This window comes from Narcine bancroftii, chromosome 14 (genome assembly GCF_036971445.1).
Source record: "Narcine bancroftii isolate sNarBan1 chromosome 14, sNarBan1.hap1, whole genome shotgun sequence".
Taxonomy (NCBI): Eukaryota; Metazoa; Chordata; class Chondrichthyes; order Torpediniformes; family Narcinidae; genus Narcine; species Narcine bancroftii.
In genome coordinates this window covers 67,456,400-67,476,506 of record NC_091482.1, presented here as the reverse complement: position 1 = coordinate 67,476,506, position 20,107 = coordinate 67,456,400, and the positions used below count along the sequence as shown (strand labels likewise).

General features: G+C 42.9%; 1 long non-coding RNA gene across 1 annotated transcript in view; it reads left to right on the top strand.

Moving 5' to 3' along the window:
• LOC138750021 (uncharacterized) overlaps positions 1 to 19,906 on the top strand; it is a 153,452-nt gene extending 133,546 nt beyond the window's left edge. Inside the window, exons 5-6 of the long non-coding RNA XR_011349019.1 lie at positions 12,597 to 12,713; positions 18,767 to 19,906. This is a non-coding gene — a long non-coding RNA (uncharacterized lncRNA). The remainder of the gene's footprint in view (positions 1 to 12,596; positions 12,714 to 18,766) is intronic.
• Positions 19,907 to 20,107: the final 201 nt, after the last annotated feature.

The following is a 20,107-nucleotide window of genomic DNA, read 5'->3' as shown; positions in this document are numbered from 1 at the left end:
AAAGGGCCTACTCCAGCTCCTATTGTCTATTGTCTATTGTCAAACCAAGGCCACCTGTAAATTGGAGGAGCAACACTTAATTTTCCATCTGCACACTCTCCAACATTGACTTCTCCAGTTTCTGCTAGCCCACTCCTCATTCTCCTTCCCTATCCCTCTGTCTTCTTTCCTCCAGCTCTCCACCCCCTTCCCTCTCCATTCACAGAGCGATTCCCCCTCCCCCTGTTTGCTGGTATGCCTTCCCTCTCTTATCCATCTCCTGCCTGTGGGACTGTGTTCCTTCCCCCTCCCCACCATTTTGTTCGGGCACCTGGCTACACTTTGATCATGCCTTGATGAAGGGCTGAAGCCTGAAAGGTTGGTAATCTATCTTTATCTTTTCTACAAAAACTACACCGTTTCTGAGTTTCTCCAGCATTGTGTTTCTACTGACATCAGCTGCTGTGTGAGTGGAGTTTGTACATGTTCCCACCGTAAAAGGACAAACAGAAATGTCGCAGGAAGAGGGGAACATCTCAACTCAAACTTTATTGCAAATGTCAGAAATAAATTGTCCATCCTTATTATCACTGAATTCAAGTTCTGGAATGTTCTGCCAACAGTCTGAGGGAGCACTTTCTTCTTCTGTTTTCATGCTGGCTTCATGGATGATGTAGGGCATGTAATTCTTGAAATTATGTTTAATAATGAACATTGTAAAAGTACAGTGTACAAATGAATTTCTTTGTGATAAGATTATTTATATTATGCATGGTCATTTGTTGTCGCTGGGCACCTGTGGTGTTTACACACGCACACAAAAGCCCACTGAATTTATAAAGTTTGAGAGTCCAGATTCTCGGGTGGTCTGCATTTCTGGCATCCATATTTTGGGATTTTTATTGTAATTGAGCATTGGGATATGGGGGAGTTGGTTGGGTGTGGGGAAAATCAAATTAGATCATAATAGCATTCGAACAAATGGTCAATGGTCAGCACAGAACTGATGGGCCAAATCACCAGTTCAAATGCTCTACGACTATAGCTCTGGACATAGTACCGGATTAAGGTACTGCAGGGCCCTGTAGCAAAAAATTTTAAAGGGGAACTAAGTAGAGCTGGCTGAAATCACTGAAATCATACCTGCACCAAAAATACACCTGCACTTAAATTACTCCCCTCCCCTCCCCTCAACAGGGGACGGTGACCTCTCCCTGCCCAGTGGGATGGAGACAGGGCTGGGGATGTGACTTCTCCCTGCCCAGTGGGACGGGTTTCGGGATTGGTGGGGGACACGACCTCTCCCTGCCCAGTGGGATGGGGGATGGGGACGGGGGATGCGACCTCTCCCTGTTAAAACAAAACTTACGGTGGCGTCTGGTGGCATGCAGGATCAATGGCCGTCTTGATTACCCATAACCGCCAGGCATCTGGAACCGCTCTGCTTTTCCCTGGCACTGATACTGGCAGAGTGATTCCATCTGCGTGGGAGATTATGGGTAATCAAGACGGCCATTGCTCCTGCATTGAGCCATTGCATGAGCTGCCTGGGGATAGTCTGTAAATTTAAGGTTAGCGATTTTAGCCGATTATCACCTTTAATTGGGATTATTAACACAGATTATCAGTGGGGTAACTCATAGCACAAAGATGAAAACAGAAATGTTTCTCATCGTTCATAGTACATAAACGCGGGGGCCCTTGAAAATCTGGGGCCGTAGCATTTGCTATCTCGCTATTATGTTAACCCGGCCCTGCTGTGACCTTATAATGATTTCATGATGTCACATGATTGCAAACCAGAGATACATTCCTATATTGGCTGCCTGTTTAGCCATGTAAATAATACAGCCAGGAAATGCTTGGGCTTTCTAAAATGATCTTATCACTTGTCCTGAAATTACAGTGAGGTTACGGATGATTAATGGCTGACTCTAACCACTCAAGCACAATGGAACAAACTGATTTATTTTGTGCTAGCTCCAGTGAATCACGGCATTTCCCTTACTCAGTTCCAACAGTCTGCACCTTTACAGGTAACCCCCGTGTTACAAGGGTTCAGATCACGGAAATTTCCCCTTCACAAAATTCATAAATTACATCCCCCAAGTTGTGTGAAATAAAAATGCAGATTTTATGTGGAAAAGAAAACAATTAATTTTTCAACTCACATCTCTTGAAACAGATGTGGTGGTTTTGTGTTACAGAAAATGGTGACACAGACATTTTTACAGGAACATGTCCTCCCACCTCCCCCCCCACAACATACTGTACATAAGTACAATAACATATGCATTGAAATTCTTACCTACGGGTACTTTTTGTGGAAAAAAACTACAGTGGTATAAATCATATGGAAAGAGCAAGCAAGAATTTTGGTGCACATGTACACAGTACTCAAGTGTATGACAATAGTCAGCCAGCTATTTGACTGTGGAAACCCTCTCAATCTCAACTGAGTCGTGCATTTAAGTCAAGGAAAGCCTGACTTCTCTAATCATGTCTATCCCAGACTTACTTTCCTCTTGAATCCGCCCCCCACCCCACCCCTCCACCCAACCCAGTGGTCTCTCCCTCTAGCTAGCTCTCCATCTCTCTCACCTTCTGTCTAATACCCTCTCCCCTCTTAGCCCCTCCCCAGTTTAATACATTCTTTCTTTTTCTTTCTTTTCTTTGGCTTGGCTTCGCGGACGAAGATTTATGGAGGGGGTAAAAAAGTCCACGTCAGCTGCAGGCTCGTTTGTGGCTGACCAGTCCGATGCGGGACAGGCAGACACGATTGCAGCGGTTGCAAGGGAAAATTGGTTGGTTGGGGTTGGGTGTTGGGTTTTTCCTCCTTTGCCTTTTGTCAGTGAGGTGGGCTCTGCGGTCTTCTTCAAAGGAGGCTGCTGCCCGCCAAACTGTGAGGCGCCAAGATGCACGGTTTGAGGCGTTATCAGCCCACTGGCGGTGGTCAATGTGGCAGGCACCAAGAGATTTCTTTAGGCAGTCCTTGTACCTTTTCTTTGGTGCACCTCTGTCACGGTGGCCAGTGGAGAGCTCGCCATATAATACGATCTTGGGAAGGCGATGGTCCTCCATTCTGGAGACGTGACCCATCCAGCGCAGCTGGATCTTCAGCAGCGTGGACTCGATGCTGTCGACCTCTGCCATCTCAGAGGTCGACAGCAATACATTCTTTAATGCAGTGATATCTCCACTTCCGACTTTATTTTCTCTTAAAATAGTCTTTGTTCACAACATGTAAGGTGTTTGAGGAGATTCGGTATGCCACCAAAGACTCTCATAAATTTCTATAGGTGTACCGTGGAGAGTATTCTGGCTGGTTGCATCGCTGCCTGGTACGGAGGCGCCAACTCTCAGGACAAGAATAAACTCCAGAGGGTTGTTAACTCGGCCTGTGACATCACAGGCACCAGACTTCACTCCATCGAGCAGCCTCTATCCTCAAAGACCCCCATGTCCTCTTCATTCTGCTACTATTGGATAAAAGGTACAAGAGCCTAAAGACGAGCACTCAGCGGCACAAGGACGGCTTCTTCCCCACTGCCATCAGATTCCTGAATAATCAATGAACTACAGACACTGTCTTACTTTCATGCTCTATTATTTTAATTTTTTTATAGTAATGTTGTAAGATGGTTATAATCTGAATATTTGCACAACGACTCTGCCACAAAACATCAAATTTGATGACTTGTTCATGACAATAAATTCTGTTTCTGAATAAGTTATTTACATGGAGGAAAACCATTCTGTCTTTTCACACCCATAGTGTCAATCAAATCTAAACATTCCCACCAATGTACATTGTTACATTTGTTCTCTAAATACCCTATTACCACCTCTGTGGCACCTTGTCATTTCTCCACACCTCCCCCGCACGCTGTTTTGAGGGGCTTCCCCTTGGTCTCAGCCCCTCAGTGGCTCAGTCAGTAATGAGGGGACTCTAGACTGTGGTCCTTCCTCACAGACCCTCACGTTGGCTGCACCAAGCCTCAGCACGTACTCCTGCAGCCTGGAACATGCCAGTCAGCAGCGTTCCCTCACCGACATCTCCGTGTGCTGAAAGAACAACAGGTTACGGGCAGAGCAAAGTGCGTCTTTCGCCCCGAGTCTATGGTCTTCCAGCAACTCTGGATGTCTCCCCTTCTCACTTATTCTTGATAAAGGGTCCCAACCTGAAACGTTGTCTGACCATTTCTACCCATGATTATACCTGATACCTGATCCTTTGGAATCTCATTGTTTGTGCAATAAACCAATTGGAGTGATACCAATTTTAAGACATTTTAATAGGACTGTTGAATAGATTTAAGTATTCTTTATTTAAACTTTGCAGTTGAAATTTTTTTAATGTTTGCTTCAGAATGGGGTTCTCAATTTGCACTGGAAATAATAAAGACTAATCACAACCTCCAACACTACTGGTGCAGAGAGAGTTTTATCTGATTGTTTTAGGTGCAGTGCAGAGCCAATACAATCAGCTGTGAAAGGGGATAGGAGATAGTTATCTGAGCCTATTCTACACATACTTGGCAAGGGTGATAGATTGAGCCGTGATATCAGCAGCTTGGAAGAAAGTCGATAGCTGACAGAGTGAAATACTCAGTTGCTACCATTGATCGCCTTGTCAGACACTTGGAATCCAGCACACAGTGAACCGGTACAAGTCAGACATCTGAGCTCTTTAACTCCTTGCAGACTGGAGTCCAGTTTGTATTTCATTGGGGGAGTGCTACTGGGTGGAGGAATGGGCACTGGTCATGGACATGAGCTGCCAGAACAGCCCTCTCTTAAAATATTTAAAATATTAAATATTAGATTGGAGTTAAAAATGGATTGAGAGGGTATAGATTTTCAACCCTGTGCTATCCTTGCTAAAAATAGGAGGTAAAAACTTTTGTGCCTTAGATACCAATGTGCCGGTGTATAAGACGGCCCGAATGTTAAAAATTTCACCCCAAAACCAGGGTTCATCTTATCTGCCAAGTATAAAATCCGAATCTTAATAGTGGTCTCAGCGCTCCTCCGCGGGGTTCATCTGCCCAGTGTGACTGCCTAGTGCGTCAGCTCTGTACAGGCTTTTAACAGCCTGTTAAAGGAACTGACTTGATTTATTTTAAAATATGCTAACAAAATTTAAACCTTTACTGTGTAATTTGCTTTTAAAATATTGTGAATTAGTATAATAAATGTGCCTTGCACCATCACTCCACTGTTTAGAGCAGTGGTTTTCAAACTGCCCCCCTAAACTCACATACCATTTTAAGTAATCCCTATACCATAAATGCTCTGTGATTAGTAAGGGATTGCTTAAGGTGGGATGTGAGTGAGAACCTCCGCTCTAGACCTAATTGTTACTGAAATATTTTGCTTGAGAAAAATTGTCCTTGCCCATTTCGTTTGGAGTTCTGAAACCCTGCACATTACGAGTCAATTAGGGACAATTGAGACAGGGGTTTTCAAACTTTTTCTTGCCACCCACAGCCCACCTTAAGCAATCCCTTACTAATTTCAGAGCACCGATGGCATAGGGATTACTTAAAGTGGGATGTGAGTTTAGTGGGGCAGTTTGAAAACCACTGTGTTCGGGTAAGTGTCAGACTTGGGGTAGTCTTATACAGCAAAAACAACATTTTAGGCAGAAATTCAGGGGTCATCTTATACAGAGTCATCTTTTACACCAGCATATGTGGTACATTCTGGCTGTGCACTCTAGGGATATTTTCATTGCAAATTTTGCTCCGATAGAAATAAGTTTCATCTCTGTGATAATCGATATGTACTAATCTCAAAGGATGAGAACTGGGCAAAGAATGTCTGTTCCACCATTCCGTTTGATCACAACTGATCTCCACTTCAATCCCATTTTCACAGCATCTGCCCAAATCCCTTGACTCCCTTATCCAACAAGAAACTTGGCTTTAAAAGCTCCAATTATTCCACAGTTTCCACAGCTCAGCTCAAGATTTCTAAATTCAATCTGTGTGAAAATTTATCCCAAATCGGCTTCTGTTGATGCCATTTCAGGATTTCAGCTGGCTGAGGGAGACACTCGCCACTGACAACGAATGAATTTCAAGGCACCTGCCTTTATCATCAAATGGTCTACTTTACAATTTAAAATGAACCTCTTTTTATCTGGATATTCTCTATACTCGTGGCACAGTTAGTGGGGGGGGGGGGGGGGGGGTTTCCTCCCACCCTTCAAGATGTATGGGGGTTGTAGGTTAATTGGGGTATTTGGGCAGCGCAGGCTCATGGCCAGAAGGGCCTACTACAATGTTGTATGTCTAAGTTTTTTTACAAATATACTGGAAAATTCTTTTTTACATATTAGAAACATAGAAACATAGAAGATAGGAGCAGGAGTAGGTAATTCGACCCTTCGAGCCTGCTCCGCCATTCAACGAGATCATGGCTGATCTTAAAGTTCAGTAGCCCGTCCCCGCCTTCTCTCCGTAACCTTTAATACCCTTATACTGAAGAAATAGATCTAATTCCCTCTTAAATAGATTTAATGAACCTGCCTCTACTGCCCTCTGTGGCAATGAATTCCACAGATTCACCACCCTCTGGGTATAGAAATTCCTCCTCATCTCGGTCCTAAATGGTTTGCCCATTATCCTCAAACCATGGCCATTTTCCCATCCTTGGAAACATCCCATCTGCATCCATTCTGTCCAGTCCTGCCAGAATTTTATATGTGGTGAACTGCTGTACACTCATCTATCTAGCTCTGCCCTGTTCTATGACTGTACCCGTGCCTGCTCCCTCTTGGCCCTGTATAAAGGCTCCAACACCACAGAATGACCTTCAGGTTTATTGTAAATAAAAACCTGTTGTTCTCTGACTCCGGTCTTTTGAGTTATTGATAGACATCAATAAGGCAATATTTATTTCATATTGATCTTCAAAAGGCCTGCAGTATTTATTGCCCAACCTCAAATTCTTTTGAAGCCATGTTTTTGACCTTTTCTCCATAAATAAATAAAAATTCCAATACACTTTTACATTTTGCATATAACATTACAACACAGTACAAGCCCTTTGGTCCATGAAATAGTGCTATGAGAGTTTTCCACCACAATCCAATCTTTCCTTGCCTCACACCCATAACCTATCTTTCTTGCATCCATGTGCCTGTCTGAATCCCACCACCACCCCTACCCCCTTGGCAATGCATTCCAAGCACTCACCACTCCCTGGCATCGCCCCTAAACTCCCTCTACTCACCTGAAACAGATGTCATCTGGGATTTGCAGCTGTCACCTCAGGAAAAAGGTGGTGGCTGTCCACCCTACCCATGCATCTCATAATCTTATCTACCGCTACTAAGTCACCTCTCATGCTCAATTTTAGCAACACCCAAACTCAGGAGGAAGTCAGGAGGACACGACTTCAGAGATCAATAGTGGAGGGTCAAGAACTTCAAATTCCTGGGTGTCAACAACTCCAAGGATCTGTCCTGGAACCTCCATGTCGATACAATCATGAGGAAGGCTCGCCAGTGGTTATACTTTGAAAAGTGCTTGAGGAGATTCAGTATGTCACCAAAGACTCTCAAAACCTTCTACAGGTATACCATGGGGAGCATTCTGGCTGGTTCTATCACCATCTTTTAATATTTGCTCATATTTGCATCTGGTAAGTAAACCTGAGTGAATTTTGGATGAGGATAGGATTTTGTTTGGCTTCAAAGCGGAATTGCTAAATAGCATCCGTGAACTGGACACACGTTACAATTTAGGACACACCCCAACATGAATTCTGCCTTCAAATGAACAAGGCAGGAAAGGCTGAGTTCTAAGTTGTATGTTGTTCAATACCGCAGCAAAACCTTTGTCTGTTTGAGTGACACCAACATTTAAACCAAATCAAAGTGACACAGATTTAATGTTTCTCCACATAGGTTTCAGAGCCACTTAATGAACAGAAGTTTGCTCATTAAATTGGATATCTTCATGTCTGGAGTAAAGACATTGAACACCAGTGGCTTTAGAATCAGGCCTTATTCCTGCTGCTACCTTGCCCTGGAGTCATTGTGAGTTGGGGATTATCTTGTTAGAAGATAGCACCCAATAACAGAAAAACTTGTTTCCAAATTGCCTTTCAGAACTCCATATGGAATTAAGCCTAGGCAGTTCATCAGCACTGATGAAATGTAATTTACATTGATCCTAGTGCAGAATCTAATCCCTTGGCACCAGAAGCTGATGCTTTTTTCAGTTACACTCATCTAAGACTTGCAGACAGCCAGAAAACCCAACATTTATATTGCACCTTTAATATAGAGGATCTATGTCTAGAATTGGTCAAAATTGGTCAAAGGTCAAATTCCTGGGTGTCAACATCTCTGAGGATCTGTCCAGGAGCCTCCATGTCAATGAAATTATGAAGAACGCTCGCCAAAGGATATACTTTGTGAGGAGTTTTTGGAGATTTGGTATGTCACTGAAGACCCTCAAAATTTTCTACAGGTATGGAGAGCATTCTGGCTGGTTGCATTGCTGTTTGGTACGGAGGTGCCAACGCTTAGGACAAGAAGAAACTCCAGAGGGTTGTTAACTCAGCCTGTGGCATGATGGAGTCTTCACTCCATCAAGGACATCTACATGAGGTGGTGTCTTAAGAAAGAAGTCTCTATCCTCAAGGACTCCTATCATCAAGGCCCCGCCCTCTTCACACTGCTAGCATCGGGAATCGGGTTCAGGAGCCTTAAGACAAGCAACACGAGGACAGCTTCTTCCCCTCCGCCATTAGATTCCTGAATGAACAATGAACCACAGACACTGCCTTCCCTTGACTTTTTCTTTATTTGCAGTATTTTTATTTATTTGTAAGATGGTTTCATATAAATGTTTGCACTGGTGACACAGCAGCAGAATAATTAATTTTGTGACATGTCCATGATAATAAATTCTAATTCTGATTCTGATTCTCACAATGAAGATTTTGCTTCCTGAATATTTTTGGGTATATTTTATAGATTTTGGGCTGCTGATCACAAAAAAATTTTAAAACATTCCTATCAAATATAGATTTTTAGTTATAATCTATTTTGTGATTTCCTGTCATATTTTAAGTCTACTAATATATTGCCCATAAAACAAACTGTTTTGGTCAGTCCAAACATGCCTGGGCATGCTTAGTCAGGATATAAAAGCAGCTCACATGTACAGATGCTGTGTATTACATTGATTATAAATTGAATGCATGTTGATGCACATGTTCTTCAGACAATAGCTCAGTGAGTAGACTTAATTGGCAATTCAATACAGCAAAAATGTCTTGTCAATATTGCAACAGCTATGCTACATTCTGTTACATTTGTGGCAAGTTTATGCTTAAGGCTCAAAGACGCAGCCTGACCGCACTTATTAAAAAACACTATGAGCTCTAATCCGGTTGTAAAATTGGCGACCAAGACAAACCCAGGGCTCTTCACATTTGTTGTGTAACATGTGCAGTCAACCTGAAAGCTTGGCTCAGAGGTACATGCATTATGTGATTAAACATGCTAAATTCAATAAAATTTAATATAATGTTTCACCAATTTCCTACGTGACACAGCAAATCTGAAATTATCATTGTGTTCAACTTGAGGCTGTCCATCTAATTGGCAATTTTTTTCAGGAAGCAAACCTTTTGAAAAAAAATTGTGGTCTAGTGTTATCAACACCAAGCCAAGGGTGGGCATGGGCAGCTGACCAACATCTCAGCCAGAGAAGTTGCAACGAGTTCATGAAGAACAGAGAAGTGGAATGATAGATTATAAGGATTTAAGTCTTCATAATTCTTCACCTGATGCTCAGCCATTGAGTACATTTGAGGGTATGGTTGATACATAACAATCAACTGAGAAAGCAGACAAGAGGAAAAAAAATCAGCTGTGATCCAACTAATTAGTGCAAACCTATCAGGTGCCAATGTGGTAATGTCCTGCTTCTATTTGGGAAGACTTTTGGATATCCCATGATCTTGAAACCTATCTGCTGTCCAGTAGAACATGGTTGCTGGCTGGAATAGAACACATGTAAAGGAATAAGATGGAGAGAGGGCCACCTCCGCAGAGATGCTCCTCTTGTACCCTCACCACCATTCATTTCTCCCAAACATTCCTTCCAAGTGAAGCAACCTTTCACTTGTGAATCTTCAGGAGTCATCTACTGCATCCAGTGCTCCCACGTGGTCTCCTCTACATTGGAGAGACTAGACACAGACTGGGAGATCACTTTGTTGAGCGCCTTGGCTCTGTCAACCCCAATAGTGTGGATATCCCAGTGGCCATCCATTTCAATTATCCATCCCATTCCCTTGCTGGCATGTTAGCCCATGGTCTCATGCACTGCCAGACTGAGACCACTCATAAATTGAAGGAACAACACCTCATCTTCCGACTGGGCACCCTCCAACCAGGTGGCATTAATATCAACTTCTCTGGCTTTCATTTAAACCCCACCCACCCCCTTCTTCCCCTATCATCTCTCCTTTCCCTGCCTCCTTTCGCAAAGACATGATAAATTCCCACCTAGTACTTTATCATATTCAATTAACACCTTTTGCTGGTCTGGATTCCTTCCCCCGTTGTTTGAATTCTGAGACTTGTCTGATATATCCTGCTTCAGCCTTTTCTAATTCTTCCTTGAAGAAGGGCTCAGGCCCGAAACATCGCCGATAAATCTTTGACTCCTGTAGATGCTGAAAAGACCAGCTGAGTTCCTCCAGTATTTCGGTGTGTTTACTACAATCCAAGAAGACTCGGAGATGATTCTAAAAAGAGAAGGGGCTTAATGAACACCTGCAACACCTTTCAAATGAAAACCTGGAAATACTGGAGGAAATCGGCAGGCCCTGCAGTGTAATCAGAGGTGCAGATATAACAATTAGGACTTTTCTCTCTGGAACAAATAAGGATAAGAGGTGACTTATCTGAGAGGCGTAGATAAGGTAGACAGACAGCACCTTCGTTCCCAAGGCAGGAGTAACAAACGCCAGAGGACATCTGTATGAAGGGAAGACATCTGGGGTATGTGTTTTTACACAGAGAGTTGTGAATGCCTTGCCAGAGGGGAGGTGGTGGAGGCTGAAATATTTGAGGCATTTAAGAGACGCTTAGACAGGCACATGGATGAAAGAAAACTAGAAGGCTATGAGTTTTTTTTTGGTAGGAATAGGTCGGCATAACATTGATGTCAGAAGGGCCTGCACTGTGCTGTAGTGTTCTATGATCTATAACCGATGTTTCAGGCCTGAGCCCTTCTTCTAGTTCTTCCAGTATTTCTGTGTTTTTACTACAATCACAGCACCTGCAAACTTTTGTGTTTCACCACCTTTCACATGCCCAGGTGAATACGATATATTTCAGAGGTTGGACCCCATCCTTCCTCATGTGATGTTCCAATCCCAGCAAGGACTTTCGGATAGTATTTCATATACTTGAAGCAAATGATTCTATCAGCGTCAGGATTTCGAGTCACAAACGCATTTCAAAACATTATGGCTTCTACTTTATCAGTGGGGAATTTCATATTGAGCGAGGATGCCTTCCAGAAATACGTTTTCTCAGTGTCAACGAAAGTTTTCACTGAAAGCATATTCATAGTTATTGATGATAACTTTAATATTTTGTTTGGGTGAGTGAGGTTTTATTTATTTATTGGATAACACAGATTCAAAGATTTTGACTGAGATCATTTTATGGGATGGGAAATGACAATATCATTGATTTTTTGGGGGACGTGAAATGCAATCGGCAAGATTTTCCTATCTAAAAGTGATTCCCTTTCTAAAAGGCTATTGTATATTTGGTCATATTTATTTTCTACTCCAAAACTCCAAAAGCAAGTTTCTAAACGACATTCAACAATCTTAAAAGCAGAACTTTTATGATATATAATGATCTATCATATTTTAATGTAATTTTAATTTAGAGGGGCAGCAGGCCCTTCCAGCCCACGAGCTGCCCAAATACACCAATTAACCTACAAACCCTGGCGGGTAGAAGGAAACCAGAGCACTCAAGGAATGAGTGAAACATACAAACTCCTTACAGACAGGGCCTAATTCGAACCCGGGTCGCTGGGGCTGTAACAGTCTTGCGCTAACTGCTATGCTAACCCTATTGCATTTGCTGCAGAACGTACCAACGAATTCTGTCTTGAGGCATAGTTATTCATTATGAATAAATGCTCAGTAACTGTGTAAATTACAACTAATCTAAAGCAAATATCGCAGATGCTGGAAGTCTGAAATAAAAGCAGGAAATGCTGGTGTCACTGAGCAGCTGGGCAGCATCTGTGAGAAGAGGAGGGAATATTTCCAATGTGGGACCCTTCTTTAGAACCCTTGGGCTGAAATTTCAAGTTCCCTCTCCACAGATGCTGCCTGACCCATTGAGTATTTCCTACCTTTTCAGTTTTCATCAGTTATTCCCAGCACCAAATGAATGGATGAACGAATGAAACAACTTGATTTGAACTATTTTATTAAAGGTGCAAGATAAATGCCAGTTACTTTTTGTTGATGAACTGGATAATTTATTTTTAAAGATGAAGATGGATCTTTAAACAGAAATGTTAATTATTTTTCTCTTTGCACACCACTTGATACAGGTTTTCCTTCAGATTCCTCTCTCCATGCCACAGTGATACCTAGTTATCAGGAACCTATCGGGATTGGAAGGTGTTGGTTGCTTAAGAATGTGAGTTGCATGGATTGGTGAACTAACGGTGAGGCATGCCAATTTTCAACCTGTACTTTTATCTATTTATTTGCTGGTTGCTTGAAGCTACCAGTTGCTTGAATTCTGGATATCAGGAGTTTTACTGTATTGCACAGCAAATCTCGCATTCAGATGACCAACAAACATCTGATCTTTTGTGGTTTAATCTTCTGGACCAACTTACTGTGCCTCCTGCTGGTGAAGTTAGAAATAGGAGGATAATGCAGCTTAGCACATGGCGCAGGAGGGAGGGCTTCAGGTTTCTGGATCATTGGGCTCTCTTTCAGGGAAGGTGGGACCTGTTCTGATGGGATGGTTTGCATCTGAACAGGAAGGGGACTAATACCCTTGCGGGCAGGTTTGCTAGTGCTGTTCCGGTGAGATTAAGTTAGATTTGTGGGGAATGGGAAGGAGAGTGCCAGAGCAGATAGAGGAGTGGAGGAGATGTTAAAATTGCAGGCACCGTTAGAGTCACCGGGTTGTACGTGGTGGAAATATTCTCAGGTGCATCTATTTCAATGCAAGTGTTGTGGGAAAGGCAGACGAGCTTAGAGCGTGTGGATTGACTCGTGGAATTAAGACATTGTGGCCATTAATGCAACTTAGTTGCAGGAGGGGCAGGACTGACAGCTCAATGTTCCAGGCTTCTGTTGCTTTAAATGCAATAGAATGCTGGGGGGAGGGGGGAGAATGAAAGGGGGAGGAGTGGCATTGTTTGTCAGAGAAAATATAATAGCTGTGCTCAGGCAGGACAGACCAGAGGGCTCATCTACAGAGGCTATATGAGTGGAGCTGAGGAACAGGAAAGGTATGGCCACATTCTGGGGTTGTATTATAGACCGCCCAATAGTCAATGAGAATTGGAGGAACAAATCTGTAGAGAGATAACAGACCACTGCAGGAAACAAACATAAGGTTGTGATATTAGGGGATTTTAATTTTACACATATTGACTGGGACTCCCACACTGTAAAAGGGCTAGATGGCTTGGAGTTTGTCAAATGTGTTCAGGAAAGTTTTCTAAATCAATATATAGAGGAACCAACTAGAGAAAGTGCAATACTGGATCTCCTATTAGGAAATGAGACAGGACAGGTGACAGAAGTATGTGTTGGGGAACATTTTAGGTCCAGTGATCATAATGCCATTAGTTTCAAGTTAATTATGGAGAAGGAAAGGTCTGGGCCTCAGATTGAGATTCTAAATTGGAGAAAGACCAGTTTTGAAGAAATGAGAAATGGTCTAGAATGTGTTGTTTTCCAGCAAGAACGTGTGACGTAAGTGGAAGACCTTCAAAGGTGAAATTTTGAGAGTACCGAGTTTGTATGTTCAGGATCAAAGGCAAGGTTAGCAGGTGGTTTTTGGGGGATATTGGGAATCTAGTTCGGAAGAAGAGAGAGGTGGAGCAAATGAGGTACTTGAGGAGTATAAAAATTGCAAGAAAACCTCAAGAAAGAAATCAGAAAGGCTAAAAGAAGACATGAGGTTGCTTTGGCAACAATGTGAAGGAAAATCCTTAAGGGTTTCTACAGGTATATTAAGAGCAAAAGGATAGTAAGGGATAAAATTGTGCCCTTGAAGATCTGAGTGGTTGGCTTTGTATGGAGCCAAAAGAGATGGGGAAGATCTTAAAAGTTTTTTTTTCATCAGTATTCAGTCAGGAAATGGGTACAGTCATGGGAAGTAAAGAAAACAAGCATTTAGGTCATGGAACCTATACAGATTAAAGAGGAGGAAGTGCTTGCTGTCTTAAAACAAATAAGGGTGGATAAATTCACAGGGCCTGACAAGATCATCCCTCAGACCTTGAGGGAGGCTAGTGTAGAAATTGCAGGGGCTCTGGCCTTAGTCACAGGTGCAGTGCCAGAGGACTGGAGGGTAGGTAGCTCACCTTGTTCTGTTGTTTAAAAAAGGCTCCAAAAGTAATCCTGGAAATTATATATCAATGATTTGGATGATAATGTGGTAAATGGGATCACAAAAGTTGCAGATGACACTAAGACTGGAGGTGTTGAGGACAGCAAAGAAGGCTTTCAAAGCACTTAGAGGAATCTGGACCAGCTGGAAAAATGGGCTGAAAACCAGTGATAGAATTTAATGCAGATAAGTGTGAGGAGTTAGTTGCATTTTGGAAGGACAAACCAAGAAAAGACATACACAGTAAATGATACGGCACTGAGGAGAATGGTAGAACTGAGGGATTTGGGAATACAGATACATAATTCCCTGAAAGTGGTGTCACAGGTAGGTAGGGTTGTAAAGAAAGCTTTTGAGATATTGGCCTTTTGTTTTGAGTACAGGAGTTGGGATATGATGTTAAAGTTGTATAAGACATTGGTGAGGCCAATTTTGGAGTATTGTGTGCAGTTTTAGCCATCTAACTACAGGGAGGATATCAATAAGATAGAAAGAGTGCAGAGAAGATTTACTAGGATGTTTCCCGGACTTCAGGAATGAAGTTATAGGGAAAGGTTAAGCAGGTTAGGATTTTATTCCCTGGAGCGCAGAAAATGAGGAGAGATTTGATGGAGGTATTTAAAATTATGAGGGAGATGACAGACCAAATGTAGATGGGCTTTTTTCACTGAGGGTAGATGAGATACAAACCAGAAGACATGGGTTAAGGGTGAAAGGGGATATATTTAGGGGGAACTTCTTCACACAATGACTAGTGGGAACGTGGAATGAGCTGCCAGCTGAAGTGGTGAATGCTCACTCATTTTCAACATTTAAGAAGAATTTGGACAGGTACATGGATGGGAAAAGTTTTGGAGGCGATGGGCTGGGTGCAGGTCAGCGGAACTAGGAACAAAATGGTTCAGCACAGACCAGAGGGGCTGAGGTGACCGTTTCTGTGCTGTAATTGTTCTATGATTCTATTGTTCTATCTAGTCAAAAGTCTTATTAATGGCCATGCTCCACGGGCTTTTTAAGGCATCATGGTTAGCTCCTCAAAATAAGTCTATCTCAACAAAAATTTAATATTTTCGGCTATGTGATATCACTATGATGTATCTCGGGTGGCACGGTTAGAGTAGCAGATAGCACGACGCTCTTACTGCGACAGTGTCAGGGACTGGGGTTCAAATCCCACACGGTCTGTAAGGAGTTTGTACGTTCTCCCATGTCTGCATGGGTTTCCTCCTGGTGCTCCGGTTTCCTCCCACCCTTCAAAACGTTCCAGGGTTATAGGTCATTTGCAATTGGGCAGCAAGGGCTCATGGGTTGAAATGGCCTGTTACTGTGCTCTATGTCAAAAAAAATTAAATTAAAAATTTAAATTAAAAAGAAATATATGTATTTAAAATTTATCTCCTTGAACTAAAAGAGAAAATCTACATTGTCAGGATAATAGCGGCAGCAATTTGTATTTTTATAACACATTTAGCATTGTAAAGTATCACAGCTTGCTTTACAGGAGAATTATCAAATGGACTCGAGGGCTGAAATGACCTGTTACCGTGCTGTATGTCTAAATAAAAATTAAAACGATCCGAGAGTCACATGCAGACAATTGAAATTTTGTTCAAAACGTTTGGTTTTAAGGAACATGGAAAAGGAAGAAAAGGAGGCAAGAGATTTAGGAAAAGAATTCCAGAGCTCAGAGCTTTGGCAACTCCTTTAGACCATTGCTAGTTTTAGGTGGGACTCTGGTTTAGAGGTGTTCAGTTATAATCGCTTTGCGCCCGTCGCACGATCGATAACCACCCGCAGACATGAAGCAAGCAGTCAAAGGCTTTAATAATCAGAAAACCCAGGCAGGCCTCTACATGCTGCTGGTTCATGTCCAAGGCAGGGATAGAGGGAGGAGACAGCTTTTATTAGGGAATCTTATGGGGAGGAGCTACAGGTACAGAAGGCGGGTCAGCCTGTCCAGCCCAGTGAGGACATACCCGGACATGCCCGCAGTAACGTGTTCCACCACAGGCACCACGTCTGAAACTAGAGTTACATTTACATTTAATTTATTATTGTTGTCATGTGTACAATGAAAAGATGCTTTTTTAAAGATGAACAAGAACCAGCATTCTCCACCGTCATCGGCCACAAACAAAAGAAATAAGACAGAAAGGAGAGAAAATAAAGTCCTTTTGGAGATAGCAAGTGTTTGAGCTTCCTCTCCAACTGAGTAGGATTATACAACTCGTCTCCATAACCATCTTCACAGGAACAAAGCTTGGTGGGGGGTGACCATGGCAGCAGACCAGCGAGAGTTTCAGAGGCTGAGGGCCCTGCACAGGCGGCAGCATCGTAGTCGGGGGCCCCACACAGGCTGCAGGCTACTGCAGACTGGCTTGTGGGAACCAGGTATTGGAACCAGGATTCGAGTGGGTGCTGAGGGCAAAGGCTCCCAAAGGGCCTTGGGCGCTGAACGATTCCTGATCTTGTCAGAGATTTGGATCTGGTTTGCAGAGGATGCGGGAGGGCTGGGGGCGAATCCACAGAAACGAAAGGGCTCTCTTTTGCTTCCCTTTCTCTCTTACTGTAAGGGTCACTGGGAAACACTAATGACGACTGTTTGCTTTACGGTAGGCAATTTCATGCAATATGACATGTTCCGTACTATTACAAAACTTAAATCTAATAGAGAGGCCTACTGTGATTGACATAATTTGGACTCAAAGTCAGATCTTAGCTTCATAATATGCTTCCAGATAGATATATTATTGTCAGAAAAAATATTTCATGTATTTATACTGAAGAATATTTCATCACTACTCTTCGTTTATGTTCTCCATGAAGAGAGCCTCCAGAATCACTCAATCAAAGAGCAGAATTGCACCAGTGAAAGTGCACCTAATATGGTAAAGAACAGACTTGCAATCAGAGATTTGGCAGCCACATCTAAATAAACAAATCTTTAATTCAGTTTTGAAATATTAAACAGTTCTGAAGCAACACTAAAATAAGGTTTACCATTCTCAGATTCAAGTAACCTACTTTTGAACTCTCAAATCATTCCACTCCCCAAACTCAACTTTATTTTAATCAAGGCACTGAGATTCACTGAATATTTCTCACTTATGAATGCAGTTTGAGGACCAAAAGCTAATCAAGACTCCAGGAATAATTTTTCTGCAGGGAACGCCGCCATTGGTGAGCTGCAGCGATCGTCAAGGATCCACACCACCCGGCACCTGCTCTGTTCTCACTGTTACCATCGGGAAAGAGGTGTAGGTTCCACAAGACTGGCACCACCAGGTTCAGGAACTGCTGCTACCCCTCCACCATCAGACTCCTCAATGACAATCAGGGACTCATTTAAGGACTTTATTGATTTTTTTTCCCTCTCTGTGTTGCAGTCAGTTGTTTACATTTCTTTATTTTTTTTTCACGTGTGTACGTTGAGCACAGTCTTTTGCACTACCAATAAGTAGTAATTCTGCCTGGTCCGCAGGAAAAAGAACCTCAGGGTGGTATGTATATGCTCTGATAAGAAATCTGAAATCTGATATCTAATCTTCTTCAATGTGACATCAGGAATCTTACCCACCTGAGGATACCAGCCACTCTGTTTATGTCCATTCTTTTTTAACTGGAAGTCAAAAACTAAAGGGTTGAAGTTATTTCATTATCAGGAAGGATTTTAGTAACTGCATAAATTATGGACAATGATCCAATTCTTCTCACTATTTTTGTGATCGTTTTGCGGGAGTGGTGACTAGATGGTCTTAACTAATGTGCTTCCAAAGCAACTGATGGGAGGTGATGGCTGTGAAGCTCTGCTATATATTCAGCACAATTATTTCAAGAGTTTAACGGAGTAAAACATCTCCTGTTCATCTGTCCTGGCCCCCTCTGCCCCAAACATATCAAAGACAGGATTCCTCTTGTTCTCACCTACCACCCCATCATCCTCCATATCCAACACATGGTCCTCCATAATTTCCATCCCCTGCAACATGATCCCAGGACTAGACGCACCTTCCCCTCTCTCTCCGTGACTCATCCCTTCCCACTCATCGCCCCTTTGTCACCTTCTCCTGCAGCTACACTTGCACGCCTCTTGCCTCATCAACGTTTGTGGCCCTAACTAGTCCTCCACTTGTGTATCCGCAGAATGCTCCCATTGTGGCCTTCTCTACATCACTCCATGAATCAGCAGTTCCGCCTGGACAACCAACGTTCCAGGCAACGATCCAGACATGAACATCAACTAACCTCTTTCTCACATGGACTCAGTTAGAGCTGAACCAATTTTGTGGTTAAAGCGTGAGATACAAAAGAAGAAATATGAAATATTTCCGTTTCTACAGCATCTTTGAGAAACCTTCCACGCTTGGTGAAGTTACAATTCTAATGTAGAAGAGAAGGCAACTAATACGTCAATTTTTAATTTGGAATACAATACAGTAATAGGCCCTTCTGGCCCACGAGTCTGTGCCACCCAATTCAACCTATGTGGCCAATTAACCTACTAACCCTGCAAGTGTTTAGAATGTGGGAAGAAACCAGAGCACCTGGAGGAACGTGCAAACTCCTTATAGACAGCGACAGATTTAAATCAGGTTCGCTGGCGCTGTAAATAGTACTGCACTAGCCACCCTGCATCCAGAAGCAGCCATGCAAGAATGGCCAGACCATCTGGGGTTTTTCACCTGACAGATGACACCACTGACAGGGCAGTACTCCCTCAGCACTGCACCAAAATATCCACTGTGACCTTCGTAACACATTAGAACACCTCTGAAAATATGAAAGTGGTAGAGCCGACACTTCTAAATAGGCTTTTGGAGAAATGAAATGACGCTTTATTCAAATTAAATGGTCTAAACATGTTATGGAACCGAGCAATCCATTAATTTCCTTTGAAAAGCCATAAAGGTGGAGGAAATAGGTTATTCCATCCCAAGGTAAAATACTGCACCTGTTCAGCCCAACCCCGACCAGAACAGCAGATTTAGTCGGTGTAAAACACAAAAGACTTTAGAGACCATGACTGAAGTAAAACCAGAATGCTGGAGAAACTCAGCTGATCAGACAGTGTACATTATATGGCAAAGATGAAGATACATTACAAACATTCTGGGCTTGATCAAGGTATGAGCAAAATGTAGGCTGGTGCCCAAACAAAATGGTGGAGAGGAGAGTCTGGGATCTGTCCTGGAGCCTCCACGTCGATGCTATCACGAAGAAGGCTCATTAACAGCTATTCTTTGTGAGGTGTTTGAGGAGCACGATCCCACAGGCAGGAGATAATAGGTGGAGAAGGGAGGGAGGGCACACCAGCAAACAGGGGGAGGGGGGAAGGCTCTGTGAATGGAGAAGGAAGGGGGGTGGAGAGCTGGAGGAAAGAAGACAGAGGGATGGGGTAGAGATGGAGAATGGGGAGTGGGCTAGCAGAATTTGGGGAAGTCCGGTCTGGGTGGTACAGTTGACATAGTGGTTAGCGCAGCGCTA